This window comes from Sorex fumeus, unplaced genomic scaffold (assembly GCF_029834395.1).
Source record: "Sorex fumeus unplaced genomic scaffold, SorFum_2.1 ptg000046l, whole genome shotgun sequence".
Taxonomy (NCBI): Eukaryota; Metazoa; Chordata; class Mammalia; order Eulipotyphla; family Soricidae; genus Sorex; species Sorex fumeus.
Window position 1 is genome coordinate 7,734,987 of NW_026606103.1, and position 13,515 is coordinate 7,748,501.

Genomic DNA, 13,515 nt, shown 5'->3' on the forward strand with positions numbered 1-13,515 from the left:
TATTTTCTGCCAGGGAAATCGATGGTTCTTAAATGTCTGGGCCAAGGTTAGGACTGACTTTCTTTTGCCTGCAAAAAATAATTCCTGGTTCCAGCCTGAGTCCACGAATGACACCAGTTCCCTACCCAGTGTTGGGTACGGAGCAGGACATGACAAAGTCCATAACAAACTCCATTCCTGAAGCTCCTGCTCCATGCCTCTTTTTACATTACCCTGTCCCACATGTTGTTTTTCTAAATAGTTTGTAGCTCTCAACAGTCTGGTTCCCTTCCTGCCCCCCCCCCAACTCTGCCCCCCAGGCCATGGCCATCTGCAAAAGAAGGACATCTGGGCTGATAAAACTTGGCCTTGGCTCTCAGAATTTTCGACCTTGGCCAATAAGGCTCTGCTGTCCACTATCTAGAGAAACCACCTGGACAGCACAGGCGAGGGGGAACTACCGCCAGAGTAGCCTAGGAAACAGGATTGATTATATTACAGGTTATGTAATCTAAGTTTGTTTCATAAAAATATAAAATACAACTATAAATCAACTACCTGCAGTTGTTCATTATGCTGTTTGAAATTATGCTGAAACTTGCTTTTTTACTTATGTTTTTCGCTGAACTTGTTACCTCGGGCTTTGATGTAAACATTAACTATAAAACTTGCAGCTCCTCCCTTGCTCAGGGTCTTGCTTTGGCCTGCGTACCTGAGAGCTTGACCCCAGCTAGCTGGTTTGAATAAACTCTGCTTGTGTTTTGCATTACTGGCTGGACTCTGCGTGGTTTGGAGAGGGGAAATTATCAACTTCAGAACCTAACACCAGTAGACTAAGTGAATCTCAGGAACAGATTGACAGCTGCCACATGGAACTGGTGGAACATGGGATTCTGTGCCTCTCTCATGTACTTTGTCACCTGTCCTGTCCTTTGAAGCCTGGTCCAGTGTATAACGGCTAAATCCTGTCTATTGTCAGCTCCTTGCCTTCAATATACAAACGCCTGGATTGTCTCAATACCATTTCCTGTTCATTGGAACAAAGAGAGTTCTGCCTGGGCTGGTGCTTTTTATATCTTCAACCCACTCATCTCATTACCAATTTGACTGGATATGTTTCCAGTGGAGGGATTTCGATGGACAATTAAATGAACTAGTTCTGATTTTTGTGATGTTGAGTCATATCTAGCAATACTCAGGGCTTACTCCTGGCTCTGTACTTAGGTATCACTTCTGGCAATGTTAGGGGACCATATGGGTGCCAGGGATTGAACCTGGGTCAGCTGCATGCAAGGCAAAACTCTACCCTCTGCACTATAACTCTGGACTTTAAATCAATTAGTTTACTTGGCGTTCCACCCTTTCACTCCACTGTATCAATACAATGATATATCTCTTCAACGACAAACTTTCAGTCACATAGTAGGACAGAAGTACATCTGCCTTCCCTAAATTTTTCAATTTCTGCCTCTTGGAAGATGCTATATAAATATTTCACCAAAAGTATTAATGGGGAACATAATAATAAAAAGGCCCTCCCGTTGATCATCGATTTGCTCGAGTGGGCCCAGTAACGTCTCCATTGGAGACTTTGTTGTTACTGTGTCTGGCACATCGAATACTCTCGGTAGCTTGCCGGGCTCTCCGAGAGGGGCGGAGGAATCGAACTCGGGTCGGCCATGTTGGCCGCTTGTAAGGCGAACGCCCTACCTGCTGTGCTATCGCTACCAAGAGTATTTGATATGCCAAACACAGTAACAACAAAGTCTCCAATGGAGACGTTACTGGGCCCGCTCGAGCAAATGGGGAACATATTTGATGTAAAATCACTCTTCTATGTACCAGAATGTCCTCGGTGAATGGACATAGGTTACGTAATCTAAGTTTGTTTTATAAAAATATAAAATAAATCTATAAATCAAAATCTCCCAATAGCCCTATTAAAAATAAAAGAAAACCAAAGATAACATTAGGATTTCATGTATACACAAAGTCTTTGAAATGCAGCACTTGTGGATTTTCAGCATCTCACTTTTATTTTTTATTTTTTGAAGTATAACAATGTTGGTGCCCAACCAGATCATGAAGTTGGGTCCTTGGATACTGCTCTGCAAGGAGGAAGCAGAACCAGGACCCCACATTGCAATAAGTGGGTGAGCCTAAGCCTGAGAGTCTAATTGATATGGAAAAGGCAAAACTGACCCTCTGTAGCCAGCAAATTCCTGCTGCAACTTCTCCTTCTCACATATCTCAGACCTAGCTAAACTTTAGATGTGAAAATTATCTTCTGTTTATCACAGACCCCAGGTGTGAAGAGGCCTTGATCCATGTTTTTTATTAACTGTAACTATGTTTCCGGTTCTATAATTGACCATGTTTTTCATACTGTAATTGACTGTAAATGACCATGTTTTCCATTACCTCCTGTTCCTTGTTTTGATCCTTCCTATGTTGTTGAATTTCACTGGACTTGATTATAATAAGCCAGCAAATAAAAGGAGACTGAAAAGGCTGCTCTTGGTCACTAGATCTGAGAGTCTTGTGATCCTCCCCGAACATTAATTTCTTTCTTGTTTCCACCTAAGGATAGTAGATACACGGGATAGGTAGATTGCTCCATAGCTGGAAGTCTGCTTCCTGAGCAAAGGGGAGGAGGCAGCTGGAATAGAGAAGGCATCACTAAGAAAAAGATGGCTGGAAGAATCGGAGATGGAAGATGTGTGCAGAAAGTAGATAAAAGACCAAACATGATGGCCTCTCAGTAGCTATATAGCAAAACAATGCCCAAAAGTAGAGAGAGAGTATGGGGAAAATTGTCTGCCATGGAGGCAGGGGGAGGGTGGGAAAGGGGGGGGTATACTGAGGATATTGGTGGTGGGGAATGTGCACTAGTTGTGGGATGGGTGTTTGATCATTGTTTGATTGTAACCCAAACATGAAGGCTTGTAACTATTTCACAGTGATTCACTTAATCACTTAATCACTTAACTTCCCGTTAGTCGTCGATTTGCTCGAGCGGGCGCCAGTAACGTCTCCATTTGTCCCTGTCGCGTGCTAGTGTAGCCCAATGGCATCTCTTCGCTCTGGGAACATGGAGGGCCTCAAACCGATCGTTCATGACCTTGACAAAGAAGTCTGACCATCTGGTAGGTGGGCGGCCACGCGGTCTCTTGACATCCCGTGGAATCCAATCAGTAACAGCTCTAGTCCAACGGTCGTCTTTAAATCTCATTACGTGACCAGCCCATCTGATTTTCGACACCTTGGCAAATGAGACAGCGTCCCTGATCCTTGATCGTCGACGGATGTCAGAACTCCGGATTCGTTCTCTCATTTGAGTGAAACGTGATATTCCAAGCATAGCTCTTTCTATTCTTCTTTGGGAGACCTGAATAGCGTTCTCATCTTGTTTGCGTAGGGCCCAGGTCTCTGAGGCATATGTTAATGCAGGAAGAACAGTGGAATCAAAGAGATGTGCCCGGAGCCAGAGGTTCTTCGTCCTCTTAGCTATTTCTTCGACGTTCTTGAAGGCGTTCCAAGCCGCTCTCTTCCTCCTGCACAGCTCGGGTGCCAGGTCATTTGTCATGTTGACCTCTCGACCTAGGTACACATAGCTGTTGCATTCGGAGATGGTCGTTCCATTGAGAGCGAATGGGGCATCAGGAACAAGGCTGTTTCTCATAAACATTGTCTTCGTAAGATTCAGCTGTAGTCCTACCTTTCCACACTCACGGTCAAAGTCGGCCAGCATTTGTGCTGCTTGGCTGATATTTGGTGTTATTAAAACAATGTCATCAGCAAAGCGGAGGTGGTGTAGTTGCCGACCATCTATCTTCACTCCCATTCCTTCCCATTCCAGTCGTCGCATGATGTTCTCGAGGGTGGCACTGAAGAGTTTTGGTGAAATGGTATCACCCTGCCGCACCCCTCTCTTGACATCAACGATCACTTCTTTGTAGAATGGTGAGATCCTGGTAGTGAATCCGCAATAGAGCTCACGGAGGATCCTGATGTATTGGGCTTGAATGCCCTGATTGGCTAGGGCTTCAATGACCGCTTCCGTCTCAACAGAATCAAAGGCCTTCTTTAAATCAATGAACGTTAAGCAGAGCGGCATCTTGAACTCCCGAGAAACCTCAATGAGCTTGGTTATTGTGTGGATATGGTCGATGGTGCTGAATCCTTTGCGGAACCCTGCTTGCTCACATGGTTGTCCTTCATCTAGTGTTCTGCCAATCCTATTCAGGATGACTCGAGTGAACAACTTGTAGATGACAGACAATAGGCAGATCGGGCGATAGTTGCCAATGTCATGGATGTCTCCCTTCTTGAACAGTAGTACGGTCCTGCTGGTTTTCCATTGGGATGGAACCTTGCATTCAGACAGGTAGCGAGTGAAGAGCCGAGCCAGTGTATTGATGAGTACTGACGGCAGGTTCTTCAGGTGTTCAGGTCTGACCTTGTCTGGGCCGGGTGCTGTTTGCTTCTTTACTGACGAAATGGCGTGTCGGATTTCGGAAGGGAGAACGTTGGGAACGACATACCCATCCTGTGGAATTTGGTATGTCGGCAAGTGGACATGGCTATCGAAGAGATTTGAGTAGAAGTCATGGATAATCTTCTCCATTGCCGTTCTGGAGGATGTGATGGATCCATCAGGACGTCGGAGGGCAGTCATCTTGGTCTTATAGTTGGCGAAGGACAGGCGGGCGTTACGAATACTTTTCCCGGCTTCTGCCGCATCTACCAGTACTTCTGCTCTTCTCTCTTTGAGGTCTTCCTTGATCGCATCTCTGCACTGCTTTGCAAGCTCGGACGTTAGCTTGCGGTTGCCTGAGGCATGCGCCAAACCACTACTTCCACTACCCAGCCGTCGCCACACTCCAGGATGCTTTCCGGACCCGCGCGGCCGCAAGCGGCCGCGCGACACATCATAAGACACTAAATACCCGTCTTCTGGAATTGTCGTACCATATTTGATAGGGTTCAAATATGGTAACACCTACAAGGGTGATTAGAGGTCACCCCAAAAGCCTCTATACCTCTCGGAAAGACTGGCAAGCTACCGAGAGTATTCCGCCCGCACGGAAGAGCCTAGCAAGCTATCCGCTGTGTATTCGATATGCCAAAACCAGTAACTACAACTGGTCTCATTCACCTGACCCTGAAGGCTTCACCGACATGGCAGCACTGAGAAGGATGAGAAAGGAGAGGCCGACAAAATCTCAAGGCCGACCTAGGCTGCCACAACGAAGGAAGACAAAAATGATCGTCTGTACTTTCAATGCACGTACGCTAGCATCAGATGCATCCATCGAGGACCTGATGGTACAAGCGCGAATGATCAAGTACGACATCATTGGTCTGACCGAGACAAGAAGACACGAATCTCACCATGCCATTTTCGACACTGGAGAAGAATTGTTCCTCGGAACATGCGATAAAAGAGGTGTTGGAGGCGTCGGTGTCCTTGTCAACACAAACTTGGCCAAGAGCATTGATTCATTCGAATGCCTACCAACCCGAATCGGACGTTTACATTTGAATAGATGTGGCTCACTGCCTGCAGTTTCTATCTTCGTTGTCTACGCACCAACATCTCATTATGATGAAAGAGAAATCGAGAAGTTCTACATGGAGCTAGAGAAGTTCTATAAAGAAGACCACACCTTCTACAAGATCATTGTGGGTGATTTTAATGCCAAGATAGGACCGAGAAGATCAGCTGAAGAACTTCACATCGGGACCCATGGCCTAGAATGGAATGAACAGGGTGAGAGACTGTCTGAGTTCATCATGTCGACCAAGACCATTCATGGTAACTCACAGTTCCAGAAGGCAGAATCTAAACGATGGACATGGGAGTCTCCCGGTGGACGATTCCACAATGAAATAGACCACATCATATTCAATCGACGGTTTTGCCTGACTGATGTCGCTGTTGTCCCAAAATTTCGAACGGGATCGGACCACCGTCTCCTTCGTGCAAAATTCTACTTCACAGAGCGGGGAGAAAGGGCTGCAAAGTTCAAAAAGAGAACTCCCAGAACGACCACCAACTGGGAACTCTTTGGTACTATTGCGGCAACATGGGAAGATGCCATTGTTGACAACATTGACGAGGAATACGATCGACTGGTTCAGCACCTCCATGAATGTGCGAGGAACAGTGATTCAATAAAATTAAAATAAAAATTTCTCTCTTGTTTCAGCGCCTCAGACTGCCTAATTGAAACAGGTCGTACAACATCTGGTGCCCAGAGTGGGCCCAAAGATAAGGACCAATATGGGAGAAACTGAGAGTGGAAACGTTGCGCTGAACTTGCATAGCCCCTTGGCAGGTCAAAAAGAAAAAAGGGATAATGGGTAATTCTGTAATATTGCAGCAGGATGCTTATATTGACATTCTGAACTCTCTAACAAAAGCAGCTGGTCTGTCTTTGAAGGAAGAAATAATGTGACGCCTCCTTGAGAGGGTACATAGGTATTGCTATTGGTTCCAGCCCAGAAATAGAGAGAATGGGGCGTGTATAATTGTATTGCTGCTGCCCTGACTTATTTGCAATTTGACTCTGAGTCTAAGAAGCCTTTTCTCTCGCCTTCTCATATGGCTCTAACCACTGATCTAACTTACAGGGAAACTCCTGTGTTAGAGGAGCAGAGTGGGGAAGAATCTTTGATTCAGCCTACATTTTGTGCTAAGCCAGCGGCATCTATATTACCTGTTGATTCATATCAGATTGATAATTCACCTACCCAGTCTGAGTCTGACAGTTTCAGGTCAGACACGGACATCTCTGTTTCAAAAGAAGTGGTAACCCGTCAAAAATTGAGGGCAGTTAATAAAAAATTAGATCAATTACTTTAACAGATGCAGTACCCTGAGGTGCACAGCCCTTCTAAAAGAGTGATAATGCCAGCCCTACAGGGTTTGGTTCACTGATCTGGATCCTCTGGCAGCTCCTTTTCCTCCCTTATATCAGAATAGGGGACAGGAATCTCTGCGTTGTCACTGTTTTTAAGTTTACTCTCGAGTTGCATTCTCTGATGCAAGAATCTGAAGCTTCTTTTAATCGGGCAAAGTTGAGCCAACAGCCTGCCTGCTCAGTTTGTGGCCTTTCCAGTCGTTTGTAATACTGGTGTGCAAGGAAAATGGCAGGTTGGTGATTATGAGCCTGTTCCCTTTATGTTTTTTTCCTCGTTTAAGCTAGCTGTAGCCACTTACAGCGTTACTTCTATGTGCTGGCCCATCTCAAAAATTCTGTGGATGCTAATACTCTGCTCCTGCTTGATTGGCAAACTCTTGCAAAGACAGTGTTAGAAAATTCTCAATATGTACAATTTAAGTCATGGTGGAGAGTAGAGGCTGAGAAATTTGTTAGGATTAAGCCACCAAAACATGTTGATATCACTGTGAATCGGATTTTGGGCACTGGCAAGTGGGCTTCTGCAGGAGAATAAGTCTGCTTGAAGGTGGACATTTTTTTTTTAATTTATTTTATTTGTTACTGTGTTTGGCATATCGAATGCATCACGGGTGGCTTGCCAGGCTCTGCCGTGTGGGCGAGATACTCTCGGCAGTTTGCCGGGCTCTCCAAAAGGGGCGGAGGAATCAAACTCGGGTTGGCCATGTTGGCTGTGTGCAAGGCAAAAGCCCTACCGCTGTGCTCTCACTCCAGCCTTTATTTTTTTATTAGTGAAACACCATGAGGTACAGTTATAGACTTATAAATTTTTGTGCTTGGGTTTCAGTTATACAATGATCAAGTACCCATCCCTCTACCAGTGCCCATCCTCCTCCACCACTGGTCCCAGCATCCCTCCCCCCCTTCCCCCATCCCACCTTGCCTCTGTGGCAGGGCATTCCCCCTTGTTCTCTCTCTCTTCTTTTGGGTACTGTGTTTTGCAAGAGAGGCATAGAGTGGCAATCATGTTTGGTCTATAGACTACGTTTAGCATGCTTCTCCCACCCTGGGAGGGTCCTCACAACACCCTTTATTTGGTGCTCTCTTCTCTATCTGAGCTTCCTTTTCAGAAGGTGGACATTTTAGAAGCCAGAAATAAGACCTGTCTGAAGGCATGGTGCTACCTTGAGACCTCTGCAAAACATACTATGCTGTTCACTAAAATCCTTTTAGATGCCAATGAGCTTTATACAGATTTTATCGCCAGACTCCAGGACTCTCTTGAAAAGGTTATACCAGATGAGGCTCTTCGTGAAATGCTTGTTAATGTTGGCAGTGGAAAATGCTACAGCAGACTGCCGAAAAGCAATTTAGACTTCTAAATTAATGGGTAAAAACTCTCTGGATGATTTTATCAGAGTGTGTAGGGAAGTGGGAACACCAGCCCATCAGGCGCAAATGATAGCCGCTGTTTTTAAGAATGCTAATCAGGTGAAGTGTTATGGCTGTGGAGCTGTTGAACATTTCACATGAGATTGTACTCGAGCTAAATCTGGAGCAAGGAAGGAACCAGGAACTTGTAGATGGTGTGGGAAGGGGAAGCATTGGGATAATGAATGTCGCTCAAAAAATGATAAATTTGGAAATCTCTTAGATGAGCCATCAGGAAATGGGAGTGGGGGCCAGACCCGGGGCCCCTTCAACAATACGGAAATTGTAAGTAGAACTGCAAGTTAAATTTAAGGGATTTCTATCCCCTACAATGGTAATAACTGATAAACCTAAGAATAGCGACAAAATATACTGACCTTATGAGAGCAATGGAAGAAGTGTAGCCACTGACATTTCAGCTTTATAGGATTTGTTTCTGAGTCCTACTAAAATTTATAAAATCCCAACTAATGTTTATGGCTCCCTTCTGAAAGAGACAGCAGGATTGGTCCCAGGGAGAAGCAGTATGACTTTGCCTGGTCCTAACATAAACATAGGGCTCATTGGCACTGATTTTGTGAATGAAATCTCGCTTATAGAAACTGTTCAAGCGGATATCAGAATATTCAAAGGGGAGTGTATTGCTCAACAGCTTTTGCTTCCGAGTATACGAGTAAAAAATACAGGTATGAAAAGAGAAGGTGATTTTGGAAGCATTAATGCAGAAATATTTTGGGAAAAAAAGATTATTGATAATAAGTCTACTTTAGTTATGACCTTTAAGGATGGGACAAATTTGGAAGATATGTTGGATTCAGGTGCTGATGTTACTGTTGTCACCTCTCATCATTGGCCTATGGTTTGGCAAAAGCCTCGTTTAGACGTTACTTTTTCTGGTATGAATGTGGTCACTGATGTTCAGCAGAGTGTGCAACCTCTTCATTGTAATGATTCTGATGGAGACACGGCAGTCATCCAGTCGTATATTGCTCCAATAGCCATCACCCTGTGGGGACGGGATTTGTTGCAAAAACTTGGTGAAATATATTAAAGAGAGAAAGGTGTCCCAGAAATCGCCTTTTTATTTTGGGCCACTGCTCAAAGAACAGCTCTCCCAATAGTCAGGAAACAGGTTCAGCTTGTTTGGGTTGAGCAGTGGCCCTTGACAAAAGAAAAACTTGAGGATTTGTATGTATTGGTAATAGGACAGTTTGATTTGGACATATTGTTTCTAACTCTAGACCCTGGAATTCACCTCTATTTGTTACTAAGAAAAAGACTGGTGAATGGTGAATGTTAACTGATCTAAGAAAAGTTAATGACTGCATGGAACCAATGGGCCCTTTACAAATGGGCCGGCCTAATTTGGCCATTATTCCAAAACAGTGGAATAATATTATAATTGATTTAAAAGATTGTTTTAATTGTACCATGGTACAATCAAACACCCATGCCCAAGCACAAAAATTTGTAAATCTACAACTGTACCTCATGGTGTTTCACTAACAAAAATTTAAAAAAAAATGTAAATGATGGAGAATGGGCACTGGTGGAGGGGTGGGTACTGGACCATTGTAGAACTGAAAACCAAGCACAAAATTTGTAAGTCCAGAACTGTACCTCATGGTGTTTCACTAATAAAAATTTTAAAAAAAAGATTGTTTTAAAAAAAATCAAGCTCCTGGAAGAGAACAAGGCAGAGTCTCCTGCCCCTGCACCTAACTGTCCTCACCAGGGCCCCTTGGAGGAGGGCGGATTGAGTTTACCTCTCCATCCTGAGCAGAGCCCAGACAGTTGAAGAACTCCGGGACCCAGCCAAACCCATGCTGAGACCAAACTCCACATGCTTGGACGAGGAACTGGCAGAGGAACCCAGGTGTGCGGTAATCGGGGCTGAGATCTCCAAGCCTGCTCAGTTCGGGACTGGGCTTCCTCCACCCAGCTCCCCCACCTTCCGGTAGCTAGACAGTTATACCCACGAACTCCCGTGTAACCCCATCAACGGCCAGGATCCAGAGACTCTAAAACCAAGCTCACGGAAGCTTATTCTCTAGTTCTCACTCTCAGAGAACCCGGCAGGCTACTGAAAAGTGTCATTCCTGCCTATATGCCTGACTGGGAACACCTTTAAAGGTGATTAGAGGCTGCGCCAAAAGCTTCCATCCCTCTCGGAGAGCCTGGCAAGCTACCGAGAGTATCCCACACGCACGGCAGAGCCTGACAAGCAAACCGTGGTGTACTCGATATGTCAAAACCAGTAACAATGAATGGTCCTCATTCCCCTGATCCTGAAAAAGCCCCCAATATGTCATCGGGCTACACTAGCACATGACAGGGATGAATGGAGACATTACTGGGCCCACTCGAGCGAATCGATGAACAATGGGGTGATAGTAATAGTGAAAAGATTGTTTCTATACCATCCCCTTAAGGGAAGAGGATAGAGAAAAATTTGCTTTTACTGTGCCTTCCTTAAATAATTAAACTCACTGGACTGTTCTGCCTCAAGGGATGATGAACAGTCCCATGATGTGTCAATATTTTGTTAATCAGCCATTGGATGTAATAAGGGCACAGTACCCTGAAGTCAAAATTATTCACTATATGCATGATATTCTAATCACTTCTGCACCTCAGATAAATTTGCAGAAAGTTTATGAAGCTGTAATTTATGAACTAGAGTCATGGGGTTTAAAAATTGCACAGGACAAAATTCAACGTCAGGTTTCTTGGGAATTTTGGGGGCAAATAATAAGGGAGAGTAAAATTACAACTCAAAGCATCCAAATTTGGAGAGATAAATTACAAACTTTAAATGATTTTTCAAAACCTATTGGGAAATATAAATTGGCTACGGCCTTCTATGGGCATTCCAACCTATGTCCTGTAAAATTTGTTTCATACATTGGAAGGTGATCCTTCTTTAAATAGCCCGAGGCAACTTAGCCTGACAGCTGAACAAGAATTAGAACTAATTGAGGAAATTGTTGATAAGGCTCAGCTAGATAGAATCGATTCTTCAGAAAACTTAAATCTCATAGTGCTGCATACTTCACATTCTCCTACTGGGATTTTGGTACAAGGAACTAATATTGTGGAATGGGTATTTTTAATGTAACAAACCTACTAAAACATTGGTTACCTATGTGTATAAAATATCTCAAATAATTCTCAAAGGAAGAAAAAAGAACTAGATAATGAATAGGGAGTGATCCTGCTGAAATTATTGTACCAGTGCCTAGTGAACAAATCCAAGCGCTATAGGAAATTGATGAGGATTGGCAAGTTGCCTGTCCTAATTATTTGGGCAAAATTCCTAACAACTTTCCAAAGCAAAAGATATTTCAATTTCTTAAATTTACTAATTGGATTTGGCCTAACATTTTAAAAGCTGAACCTATTGAATCCACAGTTACATTCTTCACAGATGCTAGCAAAGAAGGAAAGACTGCTTATACCAATAAGCAAAATGATAAGGTTTTACAAACTCCATATAATTCGGTTCAAAAGAATGAATTGTTTGCAATTATTTCTCTTTTACAAAATTATTCTGGACCAGTAAATATTGTAACAGACTCTTGGTATGCAGCTTGGACTGTCAATCATATACTTACATTGCTTTGCCTTTGAGTAACTCTGAGCTTATTTTTTTATTTAAAGATTTACAGCAAATTTTGAGAGACTGTAAACATCATTTATACATTACTCATATATGAGCTAATACAGGTCTTCCAAGTCCTTTAACTCAAAGCAATGATCGAGCTGATAAGTTGGTTGCTTTGGTAATAAATGCTCATGCTTTGCATCATCAGAATGCTTGTGCATTGAAAACCAAATATGCCCTTTTTTGGAGGCAAACTAAAGACATTATTAGGGAATGTCCTACTTGTCAGGCAATCAATATGCCTCATATGTCGATGGAGGCTAATCCTCGAGGCATAAGGACAAATGAAATTTGGCAAATGGATGTAACTACTGTCCCAGCTCTTGGTAAACAAAAATATGTTCATCAATCAATTGATATCTATTCACTTTTCTGATGGACTTCTGTGTTATCTTTAGATAAGGCAAGAGCTGTGATTACTCATTTGTTAGAAACATTTGCATGGGCATTCCTAAGACAATGAAAACTCATAATGCGCTTGCTTATACCTCTGCAAAAATGTGTGATTTTTTTCTCTGCTTATGGTATCAATCATATTACAGAAATGCCTTATATTAGTAAAGGACAAGCCATTATTGAACAGTCATATTGCTCACTTAAAGATATGTTACTTAAACAAAAAGGTAAGGTAAAGGTAAAGGCCCTCCCGTTGATCGTCGATTTGCTCGAGCGGGCCCAGTAACGTCTCCATTGGAGACTTTGTTGTTACTGTGTCTGGCATATCGAATACTCTCGGTAGCTTGCCAGGCTCTCCGAGAGGGACGGAGGAATCGAACTCGGGTCGGCCATGTTGGCTGCTTGTAAGGCAAACGCCCTACCCGCTGTGCTATCGAAAAGGAGGATTATATATGGATTCTCCCAGATAGTAGTTATCCAGAGCACTATTTACCTTAAATTTTTTGAATTGTTCTGATAACATAACAGTTTCAGAAAAACACTGGGAAGTTCAAGACAGCTCAGAAGAAACAAGTTCTAATATAATCATAAATAATTCAGATAAAATTATTCAGAGACGTAAAGTCCTTTACAGGGACCCAGTCTCTGGGAATTGGACAACAGGCCAGGTAGAAAGGTGGGGGCGAGATTTTGCTTTTATTTCCACAGATAAAGATTGTTTATGGTGTCCCATCAAAAGACTGAAGCTTCCAAATGAGTCACAACAAGAGATGGCAAATGAAAAGACTGCAGGATGGGATAAAAAGGCTCTGGGTCAGCCATCAGGCTCTGGACCAGAACGGACCTCCTCGATGCAGATGCCTTCCGACAACATGGCAAGAAGCAATCCCTACATGGGGGAATATAAAAGCCCTGACCAGCCTTGATGAAGTGGTATTACACAACACTTACACGGAGAAAACTCCTGAAGCTCTTTTTTTAGTCATCATATCTCTCCTGACATTACAGATTAGTGACGCTCCTTAAAAACCTATTTTATTCATGTCATTTTCTTCTCTCTCACTATTTGTGTATAGGAAAGCCATGGACTTTTGGGTATTGATTTTATAGCCTGCAACTTTACTATACAAGTCTATCATT